The sequence below is a fragment of the Staurois parvus genome, unplaced genomic scaffold (assembly GCF_062004578.1).
Source record: "Staurois parvus isolate SC_StPar_1 unplaced genomic scaffold, SC_StPar_1.0 ptg000886l, whole genome shotgun sequence".
Taxonomy (NCBI): Eukaryota; Metazoa; Chordata; class Amphibia; order Anura; family Ranidae; genus Staurois; species Staurois parvus.
The window spans coordinates 5,729,270-5,750,145 of NW_028318682.1; positions in this window are offsets into that span (position 1 = coordinate 5,729,270).

A 20,876-nucleotide genomic window follows, 5' to 3' on the forward strand; every position below is an offset into this window, starting at 1 on the left:
ACAAAACACCCAGTGCAGAACAAGGCATGGTATGTAGACATGTGCACGCCGGAATAATTTTGTTTAGTTTGTTACGTTACATTTCGGATGCATATGTTCCCTGAAGAATTTTGTTTTATCATATTCGTTATGTTGAACCAACTTGCTTTTGGAATTTGTTTCATATCTGCGGCATTCATTTCGTATATTTGTTGGCTTGGGTGGATTTGAAAAATTCTGCTTTTTTTTTTGGAAGATTGCTATATGTTTGTTTTCAGTATTTCAGGTGGATTTGTATGCATATTTCAAAACTATTTGGAAGAATTCGATATTTCAAGTCTGAATTATTGAACAAATTAGAAAAGTGAATTAATTTGTCCATGGGCCCAAACTACTATCACATCATGTGATGTCATCAAAATTAAAAAAATGCATTTGTTAATTTCGTTATAACTTATTTTCAGATTTGTTGACATTTGTTACTATGTTCATTCGGAGATTCGTATACATCCGAATCTCCAAAAATTGATTCGTTATGAAACACATGTCTAATGGTAAGTCCGTAATGCAGAAAGTTCACTTGTAGGGAGACCACAGTCAATACTGGTGACTAGCTCTTTCATCTCTGCCTGACTTTTTGAGCACAGCTTCAAGAGTTCAGTTCTTCTTTAATGTGGAAGGCAAATCAGAAGCTAACTAAGCTAATCTACTCCCACCCCCATTCTAAACCTATATTATCTACCCTGCAAAAGGAAAACAGTCTGTACCTACCTAGTCTGAAGTCACTCTGGCCCAGTCACATGACCGGCTTCAGTGTAGAGGGGGGAGAGCCAACAATAGATGTGCCATAGCATGTCTGTAGGTGACATTATCACCCAGGCTCTTCAGCCATTGTGAGAAGCCAACACTGGAGAGATCATCAGACCAGACCGGAGTGACTTCAGACTAGGTAGGTGATAGGATCAATTTCTTTCAATGTAGCCGAAATGTCCTCGTTTCTCTCGCCACCGGATCCGGGGAAATAAAGCTCTCCACACAGAAGTTTAAAAGCAGTATTTCTAAAGTTTAATACAAAGCAAGGGAAGATATACAAAAACTCAACAGGTGTGTCTAAGTCAGGATAACCAACCATAGACTTTTTTCCTTTTACAAGGTAGATAAAATAGGTTTAGAATGGGGGATGGAGTATAATTAAACTTAGGGCTTGACTTGCCTTCCATTTTAACCACTTGTCTACTGGGCACTTATACCCCCTTCATGCCCAGGCCAGTTTTCAGCTTTCAGCGCTGTCGCACTTTGAATGACAATTGCGCGGTCATACAACATTGTACCCATATGAAATTTTTACCATATTTTTCACACACATAGAGCTTTCTTTTGGTGGTATTTCATCACCACTGGGTGTTATTTTCTGTACTATAAACAAAAAAAGCAAAAAATTAAGAATTTTTTCTTTGTTTCTATTATAAAAAAAATTATGTGCATTAATGAGGCTGCACTGATAGGCAGTACTGATGGGCGCTGATGAGGTGGCATGGATAGGCTGCACTGGTGGGCATTGAGGAGGAGGCACTGATGATGCTGCACTGATATGCAGCAATGATGGTCACTAATAGGTGGCACTGATGGGCAACACTGACAAGCGGCGCTGACTGACGGCACTAACTGGCAGCACTGATGGACAGCAACATCTGGGCAGCATGATGGGTGGCACTACTGGGGGGCACTGTTGGACACTGGGTGGCTCTGCTGGGCACCAGTGGGAGGCACTGGTGGGTGGCACAGCTGGGTAACACTGCAAGGCACTGATCATCAGGGCCCTGATCATCAGAGCCCTGATGATCAGTGCTGATCTCCTCTGTGACAGCTGCCAGTTATCAGCAGTACTTTCCTCACGTTGTGACAGGGTGAGGAAAGTGCTGCCGATAACCGGCAACTGTATTTACTCCATGATCTACTGTGTCATTGGACACAGCTGATCATGTGGTAAACGGCCGCTGTGATTGGCCTTTTACCTCATCACGTAATCTGCTGTGTCTGTAGGACACAGCGATCAAGGAGATCACTGGGTGCGCGCCCCTAGAGAGGCGAGAGGGAGCGTTTTGGGAGAACATCCTATGACGCTCTCCCAGAACTGGGTAACCATGTTGTAGCCGTCATTTGGCTACAGCGCAGTTACCAAGTGGCTAAGAATGAATGTGTGTTGGATATATTGAGAAAGGTGTATAGTCTCAAAACATATCTTTGAAATTAATAGAGAAGAGCTGGTTCACTTTCCTCAGTGGCTCCGTTCACTATGAGCCAACACCATGTCCACTCCCCATTTGGTTGGCCAATTCATGGACTGAATGTGTAGGTAAGTACAGATGCTTTTGTGTAGCTCCTGAGGCCACTTCTCACTCTATTGCACACAGTCTAGTTAACGCATTGAAGGTACAGTTAATATTTTTTATTAAAATATACAGTAATAAAGTGAATTTCAATATCTAACCAGTGCACTCTTGTTTTCTTTTTTTTTTTTTTTTCAGTTCTCTAGATCTATTGGGTGTCTCCTGAAACCACTCCATTTGTTTAGCACATGGACAGTACTGCATTCTATGGGCTGAAAAGATGGGATGTACACAATACTGGAGCTCTATGCAGGTCTGAAACGTGGAACAATAAATCGTCTGATCCAAGGTCTGTGCATTCTTCCGCTAATGTGCTGATGAGTAAAGGAAGTGCTGTTGGGGAAAGTTATTAGTTCAGTTTCACTGAATGAAACAGGGTACCTTAAAGCTGAACTCTAGACAAAAAGAAAACAAATTACAGCTCTGCCTTTATTATTATTATACAGTTATATATACGTATTTTGTATTAATTGCAGCTAGTGTACAGTAAGTACCTGTATATTACTTTGTAACAACTTCCTGTTGCTGGTTGCCAGTAACACATTCGCTTGTATAATAAAAGGTTCCTGTTTGCCGATGCTTTCTGGCTTGGTCCTCATTGCTCTGCCTACACTGTTTATGAATTTCATTGGTTGAACAATGCATTCTGTACTTACAGTTCACTCAAGCTAGGTATGTATACATAGCCTTGAGCTAATACCCGATTCTTCTAGTTACTGGGTCTTGGTGACATTGAGGCAAACGTTTTGTTTCATTCTTTCCAACCTAGGCCCCAGCATGCCATGTTTTACCTAGTTGTGTGATAACAAGGCTGGCCAGTCACCTAGCGTAGAAAGTAAGGGGCACAAAGCAGTCAGCCTAGGGGGACATGAAGTAAAATCTGGTCTTGAGTTATCTACTGAATTACTACCAAAAATCAGCTAGAAAATACATAGCTATAGTCATGTTAGGGTTACTTTAGAAAAATAAAAAAAAACATCATATGGCTTTTGGGTCCTGGCACTGGATGAATCAGTTATGAGTAATCACAATTATTTTTAATTTGATCAAAAACTACATTTATCTGTTAAAGGCCATGTCACCTATGCCCAATTGATCATGCATTAACACATGCTGGGTTGGACCATTACTTTTTCATTAAAAAGCACCTTATTTTTTCCAAAACAGAGCAGTTCAGCACATGTGTATTCACATGTCTGTGTTGTGTTACATTGTTTACAACATTGACAAGCTGTGGGTGCAAGAAAAACCAATGGGATTCCCCAAAATTCATGTTGCTGATGCATTCAAAAAAGAGAGGAGGGGGCAGAGTGATAAAGGGTAAAAGACCTAGGGCGCCATCAACCCACTGACTACAGTGGTCTTTGTTGTTTTACACAAAAAATTTCATTCAAACATCATATGTAATGTGGTGTGGTGGTGATAATGGAAAAGGGAAAAGATAACAGGAAAGGGTACCAGAAGTTCACAAACAGCTCAGGAAGGGCCTGTGGCAGTACTGAAGGCAGTCCATGCAGCAGTCCAATGTAGGACTGGCAGCAGGCAAGCATGATCCAGTAGACAGTTCTGAGGTCAGAACGGGTGGCATATTATTTTTTTTATTATTAATATTATACAGGATTTATATAGCGCCAATAGTTTGCTCAGCGCTTTACATTATAATGGGAGGCAATACACGAGACAGTACAGTAACAATACGATGCAATACACGAGGGCAGGAACTAGTAGTGATACAGGTGGGGAGCATATAAGCATAATCCAGTAAACAATCTGAGGTCAAGGTAGGCACCAATCCAAAAGAATAGTCAGTACTCCAAGCAGGGGATGAGCAACATGGATCCAACACAAGTAGACAGGGCAGGAACTAGTAGTGATACAGGTGGGGAGCCAGATAGCAGGAATGCTATCCAAAACCCAGAACCCTGTTTTTTTATTAAATTTTTTTATGAACCCCTTGCTGCCGACGTCACACAAATATGTGGCCTCACAGAACTGGGCTTTTTTCCGCGGAGTCGCATATTTGCGTAATTGTCTTTCTGCTGGGAGTGCGCTGCACGGCGCGCTCCCAGCACAAAGACCCGGGTGTCACTGAAAGCCCCGGGTCCCGATCGTTAGAACGGGACCCGGGACTCCCGATTCTGGGTCACATGATCGCTGTGATAACCTCTGATTGGCTATCACAGTGATCAGTCACCGTACAGTCCGTCCCCCGTCTCTATGAATGGAGGAGAAAGATACATTGTATCTCTCTAACTCCCTGTATAGAGGGGGGAAAGAAAATGTTTGTAAAAAAAATAAATATAAATATATATATATATACAGGTGAAACTCAATAAATTAGAATATCATGCAAAAGTTCATTTATTTCAGTAATGCAACTTAAAAGGTGAAACTAATATATGAGATAGACTCATTACATGCAAAGCAAGATAGTTCAAGCCAGGGGCAGACTGACCATTCGAAGCACTCAGGCACTGCCCGAGGGCCCAGGGTCAGTGGGGGGCCCCATGAGATGCCCCTGGTACCTTTCATTGGCTTTTTCGGGTATGGGCAAGGACACAGGGGCCCCATGATCCCCTATTGCCCGGGGGCCCCATGAGTTGTCAGTCCGCCCCTGGTTCAAGCCGTGATGTGTCATAATTGTGATGATTATGGCTTACAGCTCATGAAAACCCCAAATCCACAATCTCAGAAAATTAGAATATTACATGCAATCAATAAAACAAGGATTGTACATAGAACAATATCGGACCTCTGAAAAGTATAAGCATGCATATGTACTCAGTACTTGGTTTGGGCCCCTTTTGCAGCAATTACTGCCTCAATGCGGCGTGGCATGGAAGCTATCAGCCTGTGGCACTGCTGAGGTGTTATGGAAGACCAGGATGCTTCAATAGCGGCCTTCAGCTCTTCTGCATTGTTCGGTCTCATGTCTCTCATCTTTCTCTTGGCAATGCCCCATAGATTCTCTATGGGGTTCAGGTCAGGCAAGTTTGCTGACCAATCAAGCACAGTAATCCCACGGTCATTGAACCAGGTTTTGGTGCTTTTGGCAGTGTGGGCAGGTGCCAAGTCCTGCTGGAAAATGAAGTCAGCATCCCCATAAAGCTCATCTGCGGAAGGAAACATGAAGTGCTCCAAAATCTCCTGGTAGACGGCTGCGTTGACCCTGGACTTAATGAAGCACAGTGGACCAACACGAGCAGATGACATGGCTCCCCAAATCAACACAGACTGTGGAAACTTCACACTGGACTTCAAGCATCTTGCAGTGTGTGCCTCTCCATTCTTCCTCTATACTCTGGGTCCTTGGTTTCCAAATGAAATTTGAGCCTAGAGACACTTTGAGCCTAGAATATTGCACCTTTTCACAATATTCTCATTTTCTGAGATTGTGGATTTGGGGTTTTCATGAGCTGTAAGCCATAATCATCACAATTATGACAAATCACAGCTTGAACTATCTTGCTTTGCATGTAATGAGTCTATCTCATATATTATTTTCACCTTTTAAGTTGCATTACTGAAATAAATGAACTTTTGCACAGTATTCTAATTTTTTGAGTTTCACCTGTATATACTGTATATATAAAGAAAATAAAGAAAAAATACCTAGATCAAGGTTTGATCTAGTTCAGTGCCAGGGTAAGTGTTTGGGTCAAGGTCAGGGTCAAAAGGTCAGGATTTAAAAAAAAAAATTGGTATCAGTGTCAGTTAGTGACAGTGTGTTTTGGATAAAAAAAACAAAACTAAAAACAAAATGTGCACTATTGTTTCTGGGCTGTACTACGGGTACAAACAACAAATGTACATGTTACACATGTATGGTATCACTGCAATCATCAAGAGCTGAAAAAATTATTTTGAGTTGTCTGTTGGTGGTAGGTTATGGTAGTAAAAAGAAACACACAGCTAAATTTAAAAAAGTTTTTTTTTACTATTTTTGGCCAGTTTTCCTTTCATAATAAAAAAAAAAATCAGGAGATATCCATTACCATTTACCACCAAATGAAAGCCCAATTTGTCCTGAAAATAACAAGGTATTATTCACCTGGATGTACAAAGTAGTTGTGATGATATGTACGGTTTTACTAACACATGTCAACGTTGCAAAATTGTGCTTAGGCATAGAGATTTGTGGCATGAAGGGGTTAAATAAGGTGCCAGAGAAATGCAACCAATCAGGAGAGGACAGTCTGCAGCAGGGGTGTGTAGCCTCTGGCCAATCTGAATGAGAGGGAAGGCCTAGCAATGAAGATGCCCAATCCAGGCTGCTGCAGTCAGCCAATTGATGCAGAGTAGGCTCTGTCCTCATTGCCTAGGAGAGAGCAATGCTGAGACTTTCAGTAGCACAGAGAGCAGTGTGAGAATGAATCATGATGCTAACAAGTCATTACAGGACACAGCCATAGATGCAAACCCTAAATGTTGATTGCAAATGTTTCCATCAGTCATACTATTAATATATTCTTGCATTATCATTTGAAATGTGGCTTGTATAGAGAGCATGATTATAGGAACATGGGACAGAAACAATTGAGTAGTGTCCGTGATACTTTTTTTATTTGCACTAACATACAATTTTGAGGACAAGCTTTCGGGGTATGTCCCCTTCTACAAGGTCCAAGCAGTACTATACAAATACAAATCACATTTGTATTTGTATAGTACTGCTTGGACCTTGAAGAAGGGGACATCCCCCGAAAGCTTGTCCTCAAAATTGTATGTTAGTGCAAATAAAAAAAGTATCACGGACAGTGCTCAATTGTTTCTGTCGCAAATGCACTAATACGGCTACAATCACCTCAAGGATCATGGGAGAAATATAGAAGAAACAAAGGCTGTAGTGTGAATTTTTATTTTTTATCCTTGATTCTTCTGTATTGCTACAAACACGATACAAATCCCTTAGTTACAGCACTGATAACAGAAGTGTGATTGAGTCCAGTAATTACATGCTATGCTCCCAATTTCAAGCATTGATTGTTTCTATTTCCTACCATATAGATGACAATAATAAGAACCTCTAGCAGTGAGAGTCATGTGTCATCACACAAGGAGACTGGAAAATCTCTGAATGAGTCTGATACTTCGCTCTGCTATACAATCATCCCAGCAGTCAGTTCATCCAAATGGCAGTTCTTTGGAACCAACTCTTCCTGTCCTTCGACCCTGCTCAGCTGTCCCACTTTTTCATGTGACATAGAAACCTCTTTTCCAAAAAGTGTTAAAGTGTTACTAAACCCACAACAGTAAAATCAGTCTGTATATGCAGTAAAGCACATTTGTTATACGCACTATGGAACCTAAGGGGTTAAACCTCTCCATTGTGTAAAAAACTGTTTGATCCTGTCTTCTCTGATCACCTCCTTATTTTACTCTCCCCAATTCATCTGCTGATAGAATAGAGCTCTATGAGTCATTCTGCACATGCTCACTTTAGTGTGTATGTCTAGAGAGGTTTTTTTTTACTTTGGGAGGGTGCATGTGGTCAGCAAAGGGCTAATCAGTGCTGTCTAGTCAGAGAAGAATGAAAACTTCTCGTACAAGATTAACCTGTGCTCAGCTGGACACTGATAGAAGTCATAAGACTGCTCTAACTGCTGAAGAGAAAAGGTATTTAGCAGTTTATATTTACTAAAATAATTGAATTTCCATGTTGTGTGTTCTGTGGGAGACCAGATATAGTGAATGCAGGGTCCGTGGTTTAGTAACACTTTAATTTGTATTGCAATTTGTCTATTGAATTTATTTCCAATAATGGTATTACAGTACATACAATCGGGTATGGCTGCTTAATGAAAAATAAAAATTCATTACACAAATACAAGCATGGTTGTTCCAATTCCTATACAGTAGTTCCTATAATCATTTTCTAGGTATTTAAAAATACAGCGGATCCTTGTCATCTTAGATCTCACAACAGTCCAGTCCATCCAGGATATGTAGCAATATGTAAAAAACTAAACAGAAACTGATCAAATACAACAGGCCGATCCCCACTGTCACATGGGCATCAGTCTTTATTGACAACACAAGAAAAAGGAAAATGATAATTTTATTATTAAATGTGTTATATAACAATAAACATTCTATCCTGCCTCTATATTACCATGTTTGTGGTTAAAAATGGGTTTTAAACAGACTTATTTTTAAAGAGTGAAGATTTGCCAGGCTAAGGTAAAGTTGATCCCGGGAATATCTGAATGCCTCTCGGGGGATCAGGAAGGAATTTTTTCTCTGCAGGAGCAAATTGGATCATGCTTTGCTGGTTTTTTGCCTTCCTCTGGATCAACTGTGGGTGTAGGATTATAACTTTTTTTTCATGGTTGAACTGGATGGACTTTTGTCTTTTTTTTAGCCAGACTAACTATGTAACTATGCCAGGCTATAAGGAATATCTTGAAATGTTAATTGAACCAAAAGTCCAGTACCCTAAAAAAAATATACCTTTATATAAATGTTTTCTCTTGAAAAAAAGTAGTGCAATTCCAATGCCTTGAGCTTCATTGCTGTACAGTTGTGTTCAAAATAATAGCAATGTGTTGAAAAAAGTGAATAAAGCTCAAAATCCTTCTAATAGCTTTTATTTCCATACACACAAATGCAGTGGGAACACTACACATTCTATTCCAAATCAAAACATGAAGAAAAATATATCAAATGTGTGTTGTTCCTCTAAAAAAATTGAAGAAAAGTGAATATTAGACTGTTCACAAAAATAGCAGTGTTTGTATTCTTCTTTACAAACTCAAACATTCACTATATAAACTGAAAAATGTCTGAAGATTTTGCTTTCCTTTGAATCACTTAATGAATATTTAGTTGTATAAGCACTGTTTCTGAGAACTGCTGTACATTTGTGTTGCATGGAGTCAACCAACTTCTGGCACCTGTGAACAGGTATTCCAGCCCAGGATGATTGGACTACATTCCACAGTTCTTCTCTATTTCTTGGTTTTGCCACTCCATAACGTCAATCTTGTTGGTCTGGAACCAAGATGTTGCACGTTTACTGGTGTGTTTAGGGTCGTTGTCTTGTTGGAACACCCATTTCAAGGGCATTTCCTCTTCAGCATAAGGCAGCATGACCTCTTCAAGTATTCTGATGTATTCAAACTGATCCATGATCCCTGGTATGCGATAAATAGGCCCAACACCATAGTATGAGAAACATCCCCATATCATGATGCTTGCACCACCATGCTTCACTGTCTTCACAGTGTACTGTGGCTTGAATTGAATTGTGGCTGGAATGAACCAGTTTGCTCAGAATTTCAGAGAGAAATGCACTGTAACCAGCATGTACAACATTTGCTGCCTTCCTTCCTTAAATAAAGGCAATAATTGCCACCTGTTTTTCAAAGAACGAATGACCTCACTAACAGAACTCCACACTGCTATTATTTTGAACATGCCCCTTTCAATTAGTGATTCAATTACACAGAATCAGCAGCATGCATGTCATGACTGTTGGGTCTGTTGGATTTCTATTACTCTACTACACCTGCTAGTAAATTATTTGCCATGTAGAAATATCATTTCTACCAAAACCAGTGATTGATCAGGTTAGTGATGTCTGACTGCTATTATTTTGAACACAACTGTATATCTTCAATGTGAAATCTAAGGCACTGCTACCTCTAATTGTTGGTGTTACCAGATATGGAGTGAGACTTAGCGATATCATTACTCTGCTGCTCACTGTTTTCTTTGCCGTTCCTGAGGATGTGCAGTGCAAGGATCTCCCTGCTTCTGCTTCATTCATTTTGTGGATATCCAATTTCTACAACTTTCCTGCTAGATTATTACCCCACCAGTAATCAGATCACTAGATTGTGGGGAGCAACTCTGACAGGAGGAAGCAAATCCTTGCTTTTCTTTCAAGAGGTCCACCTCCCTACAGAGAACGGGTGCAAAACAAGGGCATAATAATTGTTTCTTCCCCACAGTGTGGTAGGGTTGTGTCCTATGCCTGTATACTATTTGATAAAACATATTTTCCATCTCAAAAATGTGGGCATTGTAGAACAACCCAGAGCAATCAATCAGATATTGTTTTGTTTTTTTCCTCTACGACTTCAATAGTGCCCTAGGCACAATTATTATATGTCTCTTCATGTACTGTGGACATTGTGAAAAACAATTCAGGGGCCAGTGTCTACTATAAGTGTTGATGGTTGTATAACGTGATTGGGATGTGCTGGAGAATAAGTTGACAGAAGGATATGAAATGATAAATAAGATTATAAAAGCTGTTGGTAGTGATAATGCCTGTTGTGTTCTCTTATGTAACACAATATTGATTAGTGGCTAAGTCCATTCACAAACTAATAGCTTCTGTAGCTGATTCCATCTGCAGCCAAATAAACCACAAAACAGTCACAAGAGGCAACCCCCCCCCCCCCCCTTGTACTTACGCATGAATCACCAGTTTTATAAGCAGCAACAAGACAGAGTGGACCTTATGTTTAAGAATCACTTTTCATGAGCAGAGCTACAATATTAAAGGGGACTCATGCTAAATTAAAAATATCTGTTAGTGCAGTAAGGTATTTATTAGAAATCATGAAATGTATTTAAATTGCATTCCTCTGCAGTGGAAATAGGTCAGCCATGCCTACAAAGTATAAAAAAAACGTTATTATTCCCACCACACTAGAACCAGTTGCAAAAACTACTATCTACAACTAATATACCAAAGCCAATGATTGTTCTCAACATAAAAGTCAATGAGAAAACAAAATTGCTACAAGGCTTGAGTAATGAGCCTCAACCCCGAAGTCAGTCACAACCATTCCATAAAGAATGGAAGAAAGGGCGCACCAACCTAGTGCAGTACCTGAGTATAAAACTTTAATAAAAACACCAAAATATACTCATAATCAATTATGTATCAAAGCATCATAATCTCAAAGTGATCAGGTCACCAGGTCAACTCCAAAACCTTGAGAAGAACCTCAGATGGCTGACACGCTTCGAGAAACAGTTTCCTCTTCCTCAGAGCCCTCAGAGAGCTTCCTCAGAAAACTGGACTCTGAGGAAGAGGGAACTGTCCCTCGAAACACGTCAGCCATCTGAGGGTCTTCTCAAGATTTTGGAGTTGACTTGGTGACCTGGTCACTTTGAGATTATGATGCTTTTGATACATCATTTTCTGTGCGTATATTTTGGTGTTTCTATTAAAGTTTTATACTCAGGTAATGCACTAGGCTGGTGCGCCCTTTCTTCCATTGTTTTCGCAGTTTACATTTGAGTTCCCCTCGACTCTTAGAGGGCAGGCCTGTGCGGGAGATGATGCGAGAGATGGATCATCCCATAACTTTTGAACGCAGGGGATTTTCTCTGTTTGTAACAACCACTCCATACACAGGAGACCTAACAGCAGTATTACCACTCAGATGGACTGAAAGATGAGTTGAATGATGCTGGCCACTATGCAATCTGGAAAACTGGCTGAATTTAGTGGTAGGGAAGATTTACTACAGAGGACAGCGTTGGATTGAAGCTGAGTATTAGAGAAAAAACTATTTTTTATTTTTTTCTACTTTAATAAGCTAGAGTTTTGATTTTAAAAACTTACAATTTTTACCTTTTAAACACATTCATATAACATCTCTATATTCTAAATAAACGTTTAACACAGGGTGTATTCTTAATACTTAGTTTACAAAGCATGCTTGGCTTCTACAAAAAATGCTTGGTTTCCAATAACAAAGCTCATCATTGCCTTCATGCTTGCTGGCAGCCTTCGTATGACAGAGTTAAGCTGGCCTTACACATGTAGATTTTTGTTTGGACGTTTGGATAAGAAAAGATTAAAATCATTCTTCCAAGCATTCAATGGTGCTTTCATCGACTCATCTAATTTTGAGCAACTTTTCCTTTGAGTACAATATCAATTACTCAGCCAAGGGCGGACTGACAACTCATGGGGCCCCCGGGCAATAGGGGATCATGGGGCCCCTGTGTCCTTGCCCAAACTCAAAAAAAGCCTATGAAAAAGGTAGCAGGGGCATCTCATGGGGCCCCCTACTGACCCCGGGCCCTCGGGCAGTGTCCAAGTTTCCAAATGGTCAGTCCGCCCCTGAACTCAGCTTTCAATTCATAATACAGATTAACTTTGACAAGTACATGAACATAACACTAGTTATGCTTTTTTATGACCGGGAGTCAATTTAATGAATAATCATTTTCCATCCTTGTCCTTCGATCTTTTCCCATTTACTCTGCCAGAGAGCGATTGTTGAATCTGCTGCTTTGACTTTTAACCTGGACATAGATGGTTTGTTTTTTTTTTCCTTCAGCCAGTGGGTTGAATGAAAAAAAAAAAACATATTTCTCCTCAAAGGAGATGGATGGAGGATCCCCCTCATGAGGACATTGCATTCTGACAGTACTGAGTTGATTGGCTGCGGCTGCTGCCTAGCGAAAATTTTCCAACTTGATCATTTGACAGAAATTGATCAAGCGATCGACTGCTGTCGAACAGGAATGGACACACACTGATTAAAATTTGGCCAATCCCTGCTGAACCAGCTGAATTTTGATCCATCTAAGGCCACCTTTAGATAAACAAGAGTTTTCAAATGATAATCTACAGGTGTTAGGCCAGCTTAAACCAGACATCTCTGCCTTTGCCAGAAGGAGCAGGGCATCCTTCATTTCTGAGTCACTCTATGTAATGTGATCTCGGTACTATATTATCCCTTTTAACAACATATCTGTAAATCATTCTCCAGAAACTGTTGCTCTTACTTAGAACACACCACCTGCTGGTTGCAAGTGGCATATATAGTCCAAAATGTAAGCAATAAAGATATATAAGTGTGTATATAAGTACCGGGTGACACTGACGCACGGGGTGACACCAGACCCGCTCCACGAAAAGGTAAGTTGTAAAGCAAGCCGACGATCCCCGCAGGATTGAGGGATCAGAGTTCAATCCATTATGCTCAATCCGTAGATCTGATCCATTCTACAGGGATCGTAGGAGGGGGTGTCACCAAGTGTTACCGCACCGTGTGACACCAACCCTAGGGATGCCTCTGGGCAAAATACACCATGTTCTGGCACTCGCAGAGCATTAGCATCCTGTTAAGAGCTCTTGAATAATTCTCAATTCTTTATAAAAATGGCTGGAAATTCCACATAGAGCAGCCCATGTCTTCTAACAACACACAGGAACAGCGTGCTACAAGAGATGCACAGTGTGTCCTCTTACATCCTCAGTGTCTGTAGAAATGAAGATAATATCAATCAGTTCACAAGTGTTCCTGTTCTCCACAGCATTTACAGAGTTTCTTTATGGCAGATCATTTATATATAAAGTCATTTATAGATAGTGAGCCGGAATTGCCTAATAAACCATACAGTATCCATTAATTTGGCAATAACATTGTCTATGTTTTGCATTTTTTTTCCTTCTGCTAAGAATAATTTGTTTTTATGTTTTCTTTTCTTATAAACATTTAGGACCAACTCCACTTAAGGATTAAGTGCAAGATTTGGAAAATATGTTTTTTGGTCTTACCATCACAAAAGACAGAGGTATGGTATGTATGACCAAAAAATACAATATAGTTGAATAATAGGTCAATATGTGGTCAACTTGAATACATGAAAGACAAGCCCCAGTGTGAAAGAGTGAAGGGAAGGGAAGAAGGGCAAAGAAGGAGATGCTATTGTAGGAGGATTTTAACTATTTACAATGGGGTAGAGAATAATAACCCAACTACAACTTCAGGGAGAAACAAAAAGGGGGAGTGCAGTCCTCCCCAAATCCTAAGGGGGCGTTCGACTCTCTGATCTAAAAAATAATACTGGGCTTGCCATCTTATCAGGATAATTGACCGGAGTGTCCATTTTCCCTCCAAAGACTGGGATGTACACTTTTACCTTCATGCCCTTGGTGTTGTTGCCTTGGCAAGATTCAAAACACATATCCTCTACCTTAATGGCCAAGGCTCGACCTTACGGTGCTTTAAGGAGGCCTGCAAGAAGCACACAATTTCCTCCACTCCAGGCCCTTTGACTTCCATCCAATTCAACCCTGAACTTCCCCCAGGGATTTCCAGACATGTTCTCTCTGTATTTGGCCCCACCAATGAATGCTAGCAAACACTTCTTTCACAAAGGCAAGCTACTGAGTCGTGAGTTCCTAGCCACCTTAATGCAAAATCATTCCCCTTCTGGACCTATGTACAATTACTACATTTCCTCAGAAGCCCATAGAGTCTTGACCTTTTGGCCCAACCCCTGAGTTCCCTTGAATCTCTATGCTCAAAATCTGCCCCTCAACAAAATCTGTTCTCATCGACATACGCACTCTTTTTCAACAACTATTCACCGAAAGCTGGGAAGGTTTGTCTATCCTGAAGAAAGCACTTGTATCTTGATTTATCAGAGGATGATGGGAACATATTCACATGTTCATCCGTAAAAGATCAGTAAATGTGATGGTCCAGGATGGTTACAAGAAAAAATCATGTTGGTACAGAACCCTGGTGCAAGTCCATAAATTCTCACCCTTTACCTCCAATTTGTGCTGGCGATGTGGTTTAGACCTGGGCACACTACTACATATCTGGTGGTCATGTCCAACTATTTAACCCACCTGACCTTCCTTATCACAACCTGCACATTGGATTTCACTCTAGCCCAGTTCCTTCTGCATCACACTTACGTTTCTAGGTAGGCGAACTTTGAATCTTTGGTGATGCACATGATAAGTGCTGCTAAACTGTTATGTACCTGGATAGTGAGCCTGACATGAAGAGGCAGGCCTCACGTACAGCTCTGGCTCAAGGGCTATTGATATTGGGACAGTGGCCACAGAAGCACAGCGAGGTATGAGTGCCTGTGATCAGTCCAGTCATCAGTGTTTCAGCAGTAGCCAGCAGGCCAGTGAAGCAGCAGGACAGGCCGATGGCAGATATCCTTGCACGAACCCTGGTTGTCAGTATGCTGGAGGTTAGTAGCGAGGAGCAGGATCCAGATGCGGCCATGCTGGATGGAAGGATTGCTGAGGAGCAAGATGGAGGATTCAAGGTCAGACGAGCCGGGACGGCAGCAGTCGGGCAGATCAGGCATAGATGGCAGGAGGTAGCGTAGTCGGGTCACAGGGCAGGTCAGCAGCAGAAGTTCAATGAGACAAGAGCAGGAGGCAGAAGAGTAATCCAAGACAAGTCGGGGGTCAGGGCAAGTAGCGGGCAAGCGGAGGTCAGGAACAAGTTGGTTCAGTATTAGGAGTCAGGCACAAGGATCAGGATTCACACTTAAGAGCTAAAGACCAAACGCCAAAGAGATAATGCTGCATTCAGTTTAAATAGCACTTTTTGCGCCAGCGTTAGGGACAAGTGTGCGCCTGCATGCACGGCAGCACATGCGCGCACACAACTGCGTGCACCTATGCCCAAGTACATGCACATCTGTCCTGCCCGTCACTATTCTACGCATGCGCATACTTGTGCGCTGCAAATCTTCGCTTGCATTATGGACAAGCCTTTCCTGACAGAAACTCTGTGTCCCAGTGCTTTGGGAATCTACCCGTACTCCGACTATTTGTGAGCGGTTTGCCAGACTTAACAAAATAGCAGAATTGGAAGAACTGATTGCTATATCATGTGATAAGCATTCCAAATTCACAAAGACCTGCTCTTGCTGGCTCCACTTTCAGGACAACAGAATACTCTCACCTTGTGCACACTTCTTCATAAACTCATGTTTTAGTGGGTCTTCCCCGGCCTGAGCACACACCCCTCACCTTTAGGATACCAATGTCTGTACCTGGATGCCTGTCTTTTGCCATATGGAAGGTGGAAGTCAGGAAGAAAGCTGGAGGAAAAGAACACTCATATTTCCTAGGGGTGCCTCCGACCTCTTCCTCTAACCCCCCCACCCTATCCCATTTAACTCTCCTCTACCCCTTACAACTTTCCCTCCCTCTTTTCTTGCCTTTTCCTACACCCCGAACCCCCCCTTTTTTTCTTTCTTTCTTTTGTTTTTCTTTCTCTTTCTTTCTTTATCTTTCTTTCTTTCTCTTCCCCAGCCTCTTCTTGAGGAGCTTCTCCCTCTTCGCATTTCTATACTTAACTATAATACTGCATACTACCCTCCCTTACTTTTATGTCTTTTTGAGCAGTTAGCCCCTTGGGAGGCATATTGACCAGGCTGCAGACACCCTTATGTATTGTTTTTGCCCTGCTCTATACCAACAATTACCTACCCCAATGATCCCTAGTGCCTTGAAACCGCCGCCTACTTAGAAGCGTCAGGAACTTGGATCATTATACCTTGTTATTAAGCTGTGCCACTATTCTTCACATCATAGAACATGTGTTCCACTCCACTTATTTATGCTTCAGCATTTTCAAATGCATCAAATCATTATGTATGATGTGACCATTGTAGTCTCTTTGTATTTATTTGTTTGAACCACTAAAGTCTTTATGGAACTAAAAAGGGGGAGTGCAGGAAACACAGATCAGAGCGAGTGTTGTTCAACTGAGTCTCGGGGTCTAACATGGACTGAAAAGATACCATGGATTGGAACAGTACACTATCAACAGAATCAGGGTAACACAGGAGAATGCAGACAGAAAGGGAGGGAGGGAGGAAGGGCAAGGTTGGGAAAGCTGTGATAGGAGTATCCGAAAGATCAAGTCACCCATCAAGGGAGTGTGAGACCTGGTAGACTATTTAGTTACAGTGTGGTAGAGGATGAAAATCCAACAACAACAACTTGAACAGGTGTTGTCCAACTGGGCTCTAGGGTTCTGATATGGACTGAGAAGATACTAAGGAGTGGTACAGTACTCATCCCACCCACACCAGCTGGTAAAAATCACACAAGACAAAAGCGGAATATACTCTTGGTCAAACCAGATAGCAAGGAGAACAAAGGGATCTCCGGAGACATACTTGTGTAGATTGCATTGAACAGTAGGCATCTAAATACCTTCTTCCAAATCTTATTTTGCTGCAGCTCCACCAGATACGTAAAAAAGGTACCTCAATGTTGCAAGCAGTGCCAACATAAGTCAGAGGAAGATGCACTGTATAATGGTGGAACATGGGGAATTACCTAGATAGTTAATATATCCATTTTGATTGGGTTTAGCCTGTTAACATAAAGTCCACATAAAGCTTTCGCCAAAATGGTAAAAGTTCAATTGGTGTGCAGAAAAGGAGCAAGAGATCAATTCTGACCTTTGTTTTTATTTGTCAGTTGCCGACCAAGCACCAGCAGAATGCATTGCTGATAGGATTACAGTGGTCTGCTCTGCCAGACCAACACCTCTCCAATCACAAGGGAAAGCGTATCCCATCGCTGCAGAGATGACCGCTGCTTGCACACAGAGTGCAGTGATTCTCTCTGCAGCAGAGTAGGGAGTTTTCTGCTGGGGAGCGTAATGGCAAATAAATACAAAGGTAAGACATTGATCTTTTGCTATTCCTCTACATCCTTACATTTTTGAGTTAAGTGGTAACAGCCTTAGAGAACATTAGAGGACAATTAGTGGTGGATTTAACCCCTTGTCTACCAGGCACTTGTACTCCCTTCCTGCCCAGGCCAATTTTCAGTTTTCAGCGCTGTTGCACTTTGAATGAAAATTGTGTGGTCATGCAACAGTGTACCCATATGGCATTTTTATCATTTTTTCACACAAATAGAGCTATCTTTTGGTGGTATTTAATCACAATCAAAACTTTGATTTAAAAAAAAGTTTTTCTTTGTTTCTATTATAAAATTTTGCAAACAGGTAATTTTTATTCCTTCACTAATGTGTATTGATGAGGCTGTAGTGATAGGCAGCATGCATGGGCACTGATGGGCAGCACTGATAGGAGCTGATGAGGTGGCACTGGTAGGCAGCACTGAAGGGCACTGATAGGCTTCACTGATGAGGTGGTACTGGTGGGCATTGATGAGGAGGCACTGATGATGCTGCACTGATATGCAACAATAATGGGCAAAGACAGGCAGCACTGATGGGTATTGACAGGTGGCACTTATGGGTGTTGATGGACGTTACTGACTGGCAGCACTGCTGAGTGGCACTGCTGTGCACTGATGGGTGAAACTGCTGGGCGGCACTGCTGGGCAGCACTGATGGGTGGCACCGCTGGGCACTGGTGTGTGGCGGCACTGATGGGCAGCACTGATAATCAGTGTCCTGATTATCAGTACAGGTGTCCTCTGTGACATTTGCTGGTTATCGTCAGTACTTTCCTTGCGCTGTAACAGCGTGAGGAAAGTGCTGCCAATAACTGGCAACTGTATTTACTCAGTGATCTGCTATGTAATTGGACACAGCGCCGGGCGCGAGACGCTGGGGGTGCATATGACGCCCTCCCACAACTGGAAAACCACGCTGTAGTTGTCATTGCTCTCAGCCTCCTCCAAATCTGCATATTCCTTTTTTTTGCTGCTGTGATCTGACTTCCTATCAGGGTGGCTACATTTGTTCCCCATGGTCCCATTGTATGTAGCCACCTTCTCTTGCTCACTCCTGAGATGGACTATTGGATTTGTAGTGTACATAAAGCAGTGCACATCACAGCAACTAATACACACTGTTCGTTCCAAACAAACAGAAGTGAGGATGGGAAAAGGAAAGGTTTGGGAGTGCATTGAAGACATTACAAGAATGCAGAAAATACAGTAAGAAACAATTTCATGAAAATAGTGGATTTGTACAGATTATTTTTGGAAAATAAGGATATTATTTAGCATTACTTTATCATTTCTCTTTATGTGCTTAGAAGGGGGCAGGAGATGAGGATTGGTCTATGTTCTTTGTAATGCATCAAAAATGAAGTATACAGGGCTGACACCACATTCTTTGGAATTCAGAGCTTTGTTCTCATGTCATAGGAAGGACAAAAGTTATTTTTCTGTACTTGCAGCATGTTAAAGGGTAAAACATGGGAACTATGTATTCCAGAGATGTCATAAATATGTTTTTCTATTTGACTTTGACATACACTTTCAGGAAAGGGAGTCTTGATTGCTGAAGACCTGGCACATTTCAGTATTTTAACTGACTATCGCTTCCTTTCTTCCCTCGGGCAGTCTATGCTCTTTATTTTTCTTAATTAGAGGATGTGATTGGCCACATACAGGATAGGGGTGAAAAAGCTTGAGACACCTTAACCTCCCTAGCGGTCTGATTATGTCAGTATTTCTGTGCTCAAAGCGGTGGAATGTGATTATTTTAGTAAATATAAACTGATAAATAACTTTTCTCATCAGCAGTTATAGCAGTTTGGTGACTTTTATCAGTGTTCAGCAGAGCAACAGTTAAAGCATGTAGGAGGAGTTTGTATTCTCCCCTGATTGTCCTATGAGGCTGCATAAAACCTAGACAGTGCTGATTGGCCCTGTGCTGATCACATGAACTCTTCTAAGATAAGAAAAAAATTCTCTAGCCATACACACCAAACTGAGCATGTGCAGCTTGCCCCCAAGGCTCTGTTCTATCAGAAGATGGATTGGGGACAGTAGAAGGAGAAGTCAGGATCAAACAGCCTTTCTATACAATGCGGAGGATTAACCCCTTAGGTTCCACAGTGAGTATAACAAACATGATTTACTGCATATGCACTATTGTGTTGCTATAACAATATTGGGTGCTCACAGTCTACAACAGATTTATGTTGGATGTAAGGATGTTGTATATTAAAAATGCTCTTTAAATAAATAAAGCTGTGGTCTTGCCGGTCCAAGAAAAATTGTCTTGAGTATTTTTGACTCACAGTAGTAGATAAAGTTCTTATGGACATCTCAGTTATCAACAGTCAAGGCTTTATTACCAAGAACCACTAGAGGGCAGGACGATAAAACCATTCCTGTAGGATTGTGTATATTGTTCTTATCAGCATGTACTGTATGTGCAGTAAATGAGCTGACACTTATTTTTGACTATTATCCCACTTATACTCAGGTTATGTCTGCCAGACAGACTGCAGCTTTACCCAGGAGCACACACAATGACCTTTTTCCCAGAACCCAATTGCAGAAACAGGGATGACAGCAAGTATACTGGATATATGAATGCCACCAAGAATGCCACAAACAAGACAGTAAGTGCTTTCTAGTGCTTGGTTCACTATGGCTGCTGGCCAGCTGCAGGAAACTACCTTGTGATGGCTAACCATGGTATCTGCAGAATGATAAGAATATTGTTAGGAAGGTGTGTTGCAGAGAAGGGAGGGAATTAAAAGAGGATCTGCACTGTAAAAGCTGTGCCAAAAAAGGATAGGAAGAGGGCAAATAACGTGTCACATATAGGCTCCATACAGATGATCTCTCCCCATTACTGACTTACCATGCCCTGTTCTGAACTGTGTCTCTGAAAAGCAGGGCTTTGATTCCCCATGTCAAAGCTGCCCCCATCTCCCGGATTGGTGATCTGATGGGTAATAATCAAGAAGCAGCAGGTAAGATGAAGGAAGCAAGATCTACTGTCTGAATAAACTAGAAGCATAGAGATTCTTGCACTG